The 9177-nt window shown below is 45.4% G+C and overlaps 1 non-coding gene across 1 annotated transcript; it reads right to left on the bottom strand.

The window, feature by feature from the left end:
* Positions 1-8797: 8797 nt before the first annotated feature.
* Positions 8798-8870, bottom strand: Trnaa-agc46 (transfer RNA alanine (anticodon AGC) 46). The gene has a single exon. It is a non-coding gene; the product is annotated as a tRNA-Ala (tRNA).
* Positions 8871-9177: the final 307 nt, after the last annotated feature.

Genomic DNA, 9177 nt, shown 5'->3' with positions numbered 1-9177 from the left:
CACCCTAGAGCCCCTTCTGGATAAACCTATGTTGTTACATCTGATTAGACTTCAATTGGTTCCTTTCATTGGCGAAGAAACCCATCAAGCCCTTCTTCCCTCATCTTGCTTCTTGGCAGTGTTTTGTCACAATAATAGAAAGGAAACTAGAACAAAAGGTGAACTCAAAAACGTCTCACACAGTGGTGCCAGGTGGCACACGCCTGCTAATTAAATGCACATTTGTGCACAATATCCAATATTATGCTAATGTACAGCATGGTGCTTATAGTTGACAGCGCTGGCTTGTGTACTTGAAATCTGGCCAGGGCAAGGACCTGCACATACACACACCATTCACTTCATCCTGTGGAGAAGCTCCTTAAGACAGAAGGTAAGCTGTTGTTGTAAAATTATATGTAAATGGGGTTCTTTTACCCCACTAGGTCCAGCACCACAGTGCCCCAAGATATCTCCTAGATATCTTGTCAGCACACATCCCAATTCTGTGGCAGCCCAGTGTCTCTTGCCGCCCCACACTCTCCGACACTTAAATCACTACAGGAAAGAACACACAACACAATAACCTTTAATCCAATTGATGAGATATAATTGCCCACCTAAACATACAAAGCCCTGTACAATCCATCCCTTAAGAACATTCATAACAACCTGTAAAGGTACAGCGTGGAATCTTTACTTTCTTTTTTTTTTTTTTTTTTTTTTCCGGAGCTGGGGACTGAACCCAGGGCCTTGTACTTGCTACGCAAGCGCTCTACCACTGAGCTAAATCCCCAACCCCACAGCGTGGAATCTTAACATCAGCTTCCATGTCCTCTCTGCCACTTCTCTGCAACCTCCTCTTGTCTCTTTCTTCTTTCTGTTCCAGTCTCCTCTTCCCTCAAACTTTTCTCCCACCCATTCTTCCTTCTCATTCAATGACAGGCCTCGTTCTATCCTGTATCCGCCTCACCTGTATGATCATCCTACAGTAAGCAACTCAAAATAGCTTTAGGAAGTCCCTGAAACTAAGCAGATTCACTAGGTCCCTCCCTCCCCAGAGTTAACAATAAAGACTTCTGAGATCCATTCTCAGACAGGTCAGGCTGGAAAGATTCTAAGACCAGAACAGTTGCCTGGATCAAGCAGAAATTAGCAGAGCTACAATGGAAGAGGTTTGGATCAACTGCATCACTTAGAAATGATACTACTCTCCTACCCATTGAGCTGCCTACCAAGCTGTTCGGTGTGCCCCAGCTTCCCAGATTTTGTGAGCTGGTACCATTGCTGGGGTGGATATTTATGATACAGTTGTCTTTGAGTCATTTCTGCTTCTGAAAGTAACCCCTTACCCACATTCCTGTCAGTCACCCCAATAAAACCCATTGGTTCAGGGCTGAAGAGATGGCTCAGAGGTTAAGACTCTTCTTCTAGAGGTCCTGATTTCAAGTCCCAACAACCACCTGGTGGCTCACAACCACCTGTAATGGGGTCTGATGCCCTCTTCTGATGTGTCTGAAGACAGCTACATCATATTTCTATGTATAAAATAAATAAATCTTAAAAAAAGATTCACTGATTCTTTTGGTGGCATCTACACTTTGGCCTGTCATGGGCTCCCTCTCTGGGGTGAGTAGACACCCTTAGTAAAACACCCCCATGTCCTCCTCTTTCATTTTAATAGAAAATTTAGGGCAAGAGAGATGGCTCAGTGGTTAAGAGCACTGACTGCTCTCCCAGAGGTCCTGAGTTAAATTCCCAGCAACCACATGGTGGCTCACAACCATCTGTAATGGGATCCGATGCCCTCTTCTGGTGTGTCTGAAGACAGCTACAGTGTACTTATATATAATAAATGAATCTTTAAAAAAAAAAGAAAAAGAAAAATGAAAATTTAGTTTCTGCCAGGCAGTAGTGGTGCATGCGTTTAATCCCAGCACTTGGGAGACAGAAGCAGGTGTATATCTGAGTTCAAGGCCAGCCTGGTATTCAGAGCGAATTCCAGGACAGCCAGGGGTACACAGAGAAACCTTGTCTCAAAAAAAAACAGGAAAGAAAGGAGAAAGGAGGGAATTGGTAGAGAGGGGAGGGGAGAGGGAGGGGGAGGGGAGGGGAGGGGAGGGGAGGAGAGAGGGAGGGGAGGGAGAAGGGAGAGGGAAGGTAAGAGCAGAAGGAGGGGAGGGGGAGGGGAAAGGGGAAGAAAGGGGAGGTGAGGGGAGGAGAGGGGGAGGGGAGGGAGAAGGGAGAGGGAAGGTAAGAGCAGAAGGAGGGGAGGGGGAGGGGAAAGGGGAAGAAAGGGGAGGGGAGGGGAGGAGAGGGGGAGGGGAGGGAGAAGGGAGAGGGAAGGTAAGAGCAGAAGGAGGGGAGGGGGAGGGGAAAGGGGAAGAAAGGGGAGGGGAGGGAGAAGGGAGAGGGAAGGTAAGAGCAGAAGGAGGGGAGGGGGAGGGGAAAGGGGAAGAAAGGGGAGGGGAGGGAGAGGGGAGGGAAGGGGAGGGAAAATTCAGTTTCTAGTGAAGGCATCAGAGGTGACCTCCATGTGTATGTTGTGGTATGTGCACACATATGTTAACAAAAATATTAACAATATTGTTAACAATAAAAATTTTTTTTCTTTTCTTTTTTTTCGGAGCTGGGGAATCAAACCCAGGGCCTTGCGCTTGCTAGGCAAGCGCTCTACCACTGAGCTAAATCCCCAACCCAACAATAAAATTTAAAAGTGTCATCTTGTCTCTAGGAAATAACTAAGGGCCTAAGTTCCACCTGTTAGTCCTCTCCCTGCTACCGTCAGGCAATGCGCTATGATGTGTGGACCTGGCTTAATAAATGCTACTCATTGAGCTGATTTCTATCAGGGGGTGGGGGGCAGGAACACGATTCCTTTGCAGTAATCTCAGTAGATGCAACTGGGCTCCATTTCCTGACTCTGTGATGAAAAATTAATTTCCATACTTTAGAAGTAATCGTCCCGCTCCCAGCACTGGAGCAGAGTAAATAGATCATCAATAGTTACTATTACAGCAATGCTGTGTATCGGGCAGCCTGTCGGTTGTAAATCCTTTTCAACAGACATGTTATTTCTTCTGGGGGAACAAACAGATTTGTTGTAGATCAGAGAGTCAACTGACAGATGGCCTTTGTATAAACACACCATTTGTATAAATAAATTATATTTTTACCACGGCATTCGGCATTCGTGGATCTGGAGAAAAATCAATGCCCCCATTCTTTAGAATCAGCCCGGAACTGGAAAAGGCAATTCTGTGTGTGAGTGGTGTCATGCCGCACAGATCTGCCGAGACAGATGCTGAGTCCAATCCTCGGGCTGATTGCTGCCATCACAAGCCCTGGCTAGAGTAGCAGGGTGATCTCTGAGACAGCGTCCCTGAGCAGAGCAAGCTATCAGCTGGCACTCCCCATGAGACCCACGTCTGTTTCCATTCAACTTCATGATACCATGTGCTTCCTCCCAAGCACAACTTTGCATAATTGGGGCCGATGGCGTGTTCGTCTAAAAGACCGGGAATGTTTCATTTTGCTTTACAACACAGCACGTCGCTTAAACGCTAAATATCTGGGAGATTCCTCTAAAGATCCAGACCAGCCTTGACTCTGAGCCTAATGCTGTCTCAGTCTTGCACACTGTAGAAGCACACATATAAATATTGACACATGCATGCACAAATACACATAGTATGCATTTGTATGTGTGCACCTGCATGCTTACTAACTCCAAATACCCTGTTCTCAGACTTTCTTTTTTTTTTTTTAAATTACCATAGAAAGAAAAAGGGTTTCCATCTGGCATTTTCATACATACTTATGGGTTGGTGGGGTTTTTCTATTTATTTATGTGTTTGTGTGTATGTCTGTGTAGCACATGCACGCAGTGCCCACCCGCAGAGAACGGAAGAGAGCGTTGGATCTCCTAGAACTGGAGTTACAAATGGTGGTGACCCACTATTGAGTCCTCTGCAGGAGTGACAAGTGTCTCTGACCACTGAGCCATTCTCCAGCTGCCAATACTTAGGCTTTTTAAGTTAATTTTTTGAGAACATCATGGATGCATACTGCATTTAGATCATCTGAATCCTCCCTTTCCATTCTCCATCTCCCTCCCATATTCATGTCTTCTTCAATTATTATTGTTTTACATGTATGCACACATATATACATATCACATATATACACATACACATATATGTGTGTATGTACATATTTACACACACATACACATAAACCTATATAGAAGCAAAACATATTGAATCCGTGCAGTGCTGCTCTTATATGCATGTGTTTAGGGCTGACGACTTGAGTTGCCCTCATGTACATGTGTTTAGGGGCTGGCGACGTGGGGTTGGACAACCCTGTTAGGGGCTTTGTCCCTGGAGAAAGCTGATTCTCTCTCTCAACAGCTGCTGGGTGTCTAAGAAACGGTATCGGCTCAGGATGCCCAACACCAAGTTCTTAGCACTAAGGAGATTTATTTGCCCAAGAGGGACAGAGGGCAGGGATAAGAGACAAAGATGGGAGATAGGAAAGGGAGAAAGGGAAGAGAACAGGAGAGGGAGGAGGGACATTTGTCCTCCGGGGACAAAGGACTGCCTCTGGAGAAAGGGGAGACAGATGTGGCACACAGGAAAATGGCAGTTTATAGAGGTACACAGGGTAACTCCATATTAGGACAAGGTGTTTAATTTTAATTGGGCACGGTACTTAGGTGAGCTACAGGGGGCTTTGGATGGCTGGACTTCAATACTGTGATAACTAGGCCTTAGTAGTCAGTCTTGGGAGAAGGAAGTGGCCAAATAAGGAAACAGACCTTGAGGGCTAGCTTTAGGAATGTGATCTATGGGTTTTTAGCAAGGCAGAAGGGACGGGGGAGAAAGGCAAGGCCTGTCAGAACCATGCTCACCACCCTGGGTCTGGCCAGAGTCCATTCCACATGTAGTTCTTCATCTAGGAGTAGACCGTTTCCACCTATGTTGGCACGTCGACTACTCTGGTCATTATGCATATTGTTGAAACTTCACGGGTGCAGCTCCTCCCTGTTGCAGCTCGAAGGCCCACGTAGCAGCAGGTATCTCAGCCCACTGGCTCTTACAATCTTACTGCCCCCTTGTCTCCATGCAGCGTGAGCCTCAGCTATTGGACTGCATCAATTAGGGCTGGTAGAAAAGGATAGGTTTTTACTAATGTTTTTCAGAATCGGGACTGGTAAAATGTTTTTCTTGGAGACCATGAATTGCAGCCACAGAAGGACAGGTGGAAAAGGGTTTGACTGCACAATGAGTGCTTGTGTACTTTTCTTTTTTTCTTTTTTTTTTTTTTTTTGGTTTTTTTTTTCGGAGCTGGGGACTGAACCCTTGTGTACTTTTCTTTAAAGGATATTATCCTCCCCTATGAACAATTAAGATCCTTAAGTCCGCAGCTCTGGGCAAGAAAATAAAAATTTAACATTAATCATGTCCACCATTCAAAATGTAGCGGCCTGAGAGACTTTGCCTGCTCCCAGCTTTAAAAACAAGAGAGATTAACAAGATTGATTGATGGCCAGTATTTCCCCAGCCATACAATATTTTCAAAAGCCGTATTTATTCTTTAAAGTGATTGCTGAGCTGGGCTTTTCATTCACAACCTCAGACCCCTAGACTGCTCTTAAGAGTGATGGTAGCTGATAAATTGATGGAATTAACAGAGCAGGCAGGCCAGTACCTTTCCGTCCAGTGGTTTCCATCCATCTGTCCATTCACATGCCTGTCTGTATGCCTGTCCATTGTGTGAGACAGATTTCTTGAGGGAGAAGAAAAAACTGCAAGCACCCTTACCTCAGGAAGGGAACTCACCACAAAGCAGTTAGGATTGTACCTAAGTCCAACTTGGTGAACCAATGTGTTTTTATTGGGGTCAGAAATGGGAGTGCGGATGATAGATTACTTACAGGACTACGGTGACTCAAATGCAGCTGCATCAACCAAAAGCCCACCCAACATGGGTGGCAGCTCCAGAAAGCTGCAGGCCCAGAGCTCTCAGCACAACTTGCCAGCACAGCTCCACAGCTCAGAGAAATATCTCTGCAACTCGACTGGTCATTGCCTCCTCTCGACACTGCTCACGGTTCTTAGCCCCGCCCTGTGGTCGCTGTTCTTAGCCCCGCCCTGACCCCCCAAGGTTTATAAGCTTCCGTTCCCTAGTCATGTGACTGTTTTGCCCATTGAGTTTCTGCAGCCTCCCGCCTCCCACTTCGACGAAATCTTTAAATATGGTTCGCGGAAACCATTATACAACTGATTGTTTCCTTACTGCCTTGTGTAGCCCAGGCTGGCCTTCAACTCAACTTGGAGTCAAGGACAGCTTTGAAGTTCAAAATCAAACCCAGGCTTCACGTATGCTGGTCAAGCTTTCTCCCAACTGAGCTACGTCTGCCTTTATGACACCCTTGAGAAATCTCAGCTTTCTTCAGAAGAGATCGGAAAAGCAGAATAAATCATCTGGATATACAAATTTTGCATTTCTGTATGCCAACTGTAAATATATAAATACATCGATAGATTGATAGATGGATGGATGGATAGATAGATAGATAGATAGATAGATAGATAGATAGAGAGAGAGAGAGAGAAATAGCTACAGGGACATGGTCCTACTGGAAGAGGCAAAGAGCACAATAGATCTAGAGAAGTAAAACAGACAGCCGATTGTGTGTGTATCATGCACGGATCAGAACTAATCAGGAGAAATGCAGATCTACTCAATTCAAAGAAGATGCATTAGATCATGAAAAGGGAAGCAGGTTTGAGCCAGAGCCTATCCCAGCACTGGAGAGGTGCAGGCAGGAGCATCAGCAGGTTTGTTTTGATTCTGTTTTTCCAGGCAGGGTTTCTCTGTATAACCCCAGCTGTCTTGGGACTCGCTCTGTAGATCAGGCTGACCTCAAACTCAGAGATCCACCTACCTCTGCCTCCCGTGTGCTGGGATTAAAGGAGTGCACCACCACTGCCAGGCTGAGAATCAGCATTTTGAGGCCAGCCTTAGCTACACAAACCAATTTAAGGCCAGCCTCAGCTACATATCCAATTTAAGGCCCACCTTAGCTACAAGACCAGTCTGAGGCTGCCTCAAGACGTACATCTCAAAATAAAAGGAAGGAGAGAGAATGGGAGGAAAGTTTTAAAGGGCAGAATAGGGCTGGAGAGATGGCTCAGTGATTAAGAGCACTGACTGCTCTTCCAGAGGCTCTGAGTTCAAATCCCAGCAACCACATGGTGGCTTACCACCATCTGTAATAAGATCTGATGCCTTCCCTCTTCTGGTGTGTCTGAAGACAGCTTCAGTGTACTCATATATAATAAATAAATAAATCTTTTAAAAAAAATAAAGGGCGGGTTGATGAAGTTATTTTTTAAATAGATGACGTGGCTCAGTGGCTTGGTGGCTAAAGGGGCTTGCCGCCACACATGGTGACGTGAGTTAAATAAATTTCTGGAATACACACTGTGGAAGAAGAGAACTGACTCCCTCAAGTCAACCTCAGACCTCCACATGAGAAGCATGGCACATGGACACACACACACACACTCACACCAGATACACAAATGTAACTGATGTGTAAAATAAAACGAATGACTTACAGGTCGAGTCCCAGTAGATGCAACAGAATAGGACTCTCGGCACACAGTAACTCCCTTTTCCTTCATAAAGCAGGTCAAGGGCCTTGTCACACTGCAGATCTATTTCAGTTGAATATTTCAGTTGATAGGTTGGGTCCACTCATTTTAAACAGGTAACTCTCCAGGTAGCCAATAGCAACTATAGGCAGTGACTTTGTCCCTATGTCGGGGAGTTAGTTTCCTTTTGGTCTGTCACTCCAGCCTTTTGTAGATGATCAAGGACGACGAGTTCTCTTCCATAATTACTTCCTGCTGAAATTAGGATGCTACATTGTTGTCCAGGAAGGATGGAATGTAGTCAATGGCCAGGAGAGGATTTGGACAATGAGGCATTCACCAGAAGCATCTGGTTCGCTGGCCCAGCTGAAGACACAAGAAGCAGTCACAGCGGCCCAGGGCTCGCAGCAGCTCATTCCTGGAGGGTGTCTGTCGGCTGAGTGAAAATCTGTTGAAGCAGATACAGACTAGACACAGACTAGTAAAAGTTCAGGAACTTAAAGGAAAACCATACATTTGGAACTTTCAGGCTATAGTTCTGGCAGTTGAGGGAGAGGAAGAGGAGTCTGAAGACCAGAGGAGAGAGAGATCACTCCCTCAGGAGCAGGCTGGTGGGAAGACTTAGACTGTACTTTCCTGGAGTCAGTGACCTGTGAGAGGCAAATCCAAGACCAAGGACGACCTCAATTTCCTGAAGTTTACATGAATTCTCTGGTTCTCAAGAAGAGATCGAGGTTTTAGACATATCATCATTACCACTGTTTGTTCCGAAATCCACATTGTAGAAAATGCAGCTAAGGGGTGTCAGGGCTTCGAGTCATAGCAAAAGCTTTGGGCTAAAGGCGTGAGCATTTGCCTTCTGAGCATTTAAGCCTCTATACTCAGAAGACAGCCAGAGGATACTTAAAATCTTGAGCGTGTGACTGGTAATAGTAGTCAGTACTGGTAAGCTTATCAGAACCCCACTGATCAATGTTAAAACTCTGAACCTTCAAAACAGAAGGGGAAGGAATCTGGAACATTTTCCTACTACTGTCTTATACCTTGCATTTACATGCCGTAAAACACTAGCTTTCACAGCCTCAGACATTCCCTCAGACCCTCAGAACTTACTTAAGCTTTTACTTCTTTTTTTTTTTTTTTCTATTCTTTTTTTTGGAGCTGGGGATCGAACCCAGGGCCTTGTGCTTGCTAGGCAAGTGCTCTACCACTGAGCCAAATCCCCAACCCCAAGCTTTTACTTCTTAAATTCTGAGCTCCATTCATCAAAGAAAGCAGCCATCAGTGGTGGTTGGGGCAGGTGGTGGCAGAGAAAGCAAAACAATACTAATCAGCACAGGACACAGGAAGCTCACATTCTCAGAGGAGACCAGTCAGAAACAAAACAAGCAGTAGTTACCATCACTCATTCATACATTCAACTGAGCCTGACCCACTTCTGTCTCAGCTCCCACATTGGTCACAAGACTTAAAGACACACCAGAAAACACAGACCCACCCATACTCACAAAACACACAAAACTTTCCAAATAAC

The sequence above is a fragment of the Rattus norvegicus genome, chromosome 20 (genome assembly GCF_036323735.1).
Source record: "Rattus norvegicus strain BN/NHsdMcwi chromosome 20, GRCr8, whole genome shotgun sequence".
NCBI classification, from domain to species: domain Eukaryota; kingdom Metazoa; phylum Chordata; class Mammalia; order Rodentia; family Muridae; genus Rattus; species Rattus norvegicus.
The sequence above is the reverse complement of the archived record's forward strand: the minus strand, read 5'-3'. Positions and strand labels throughout refer to the sequence as shown.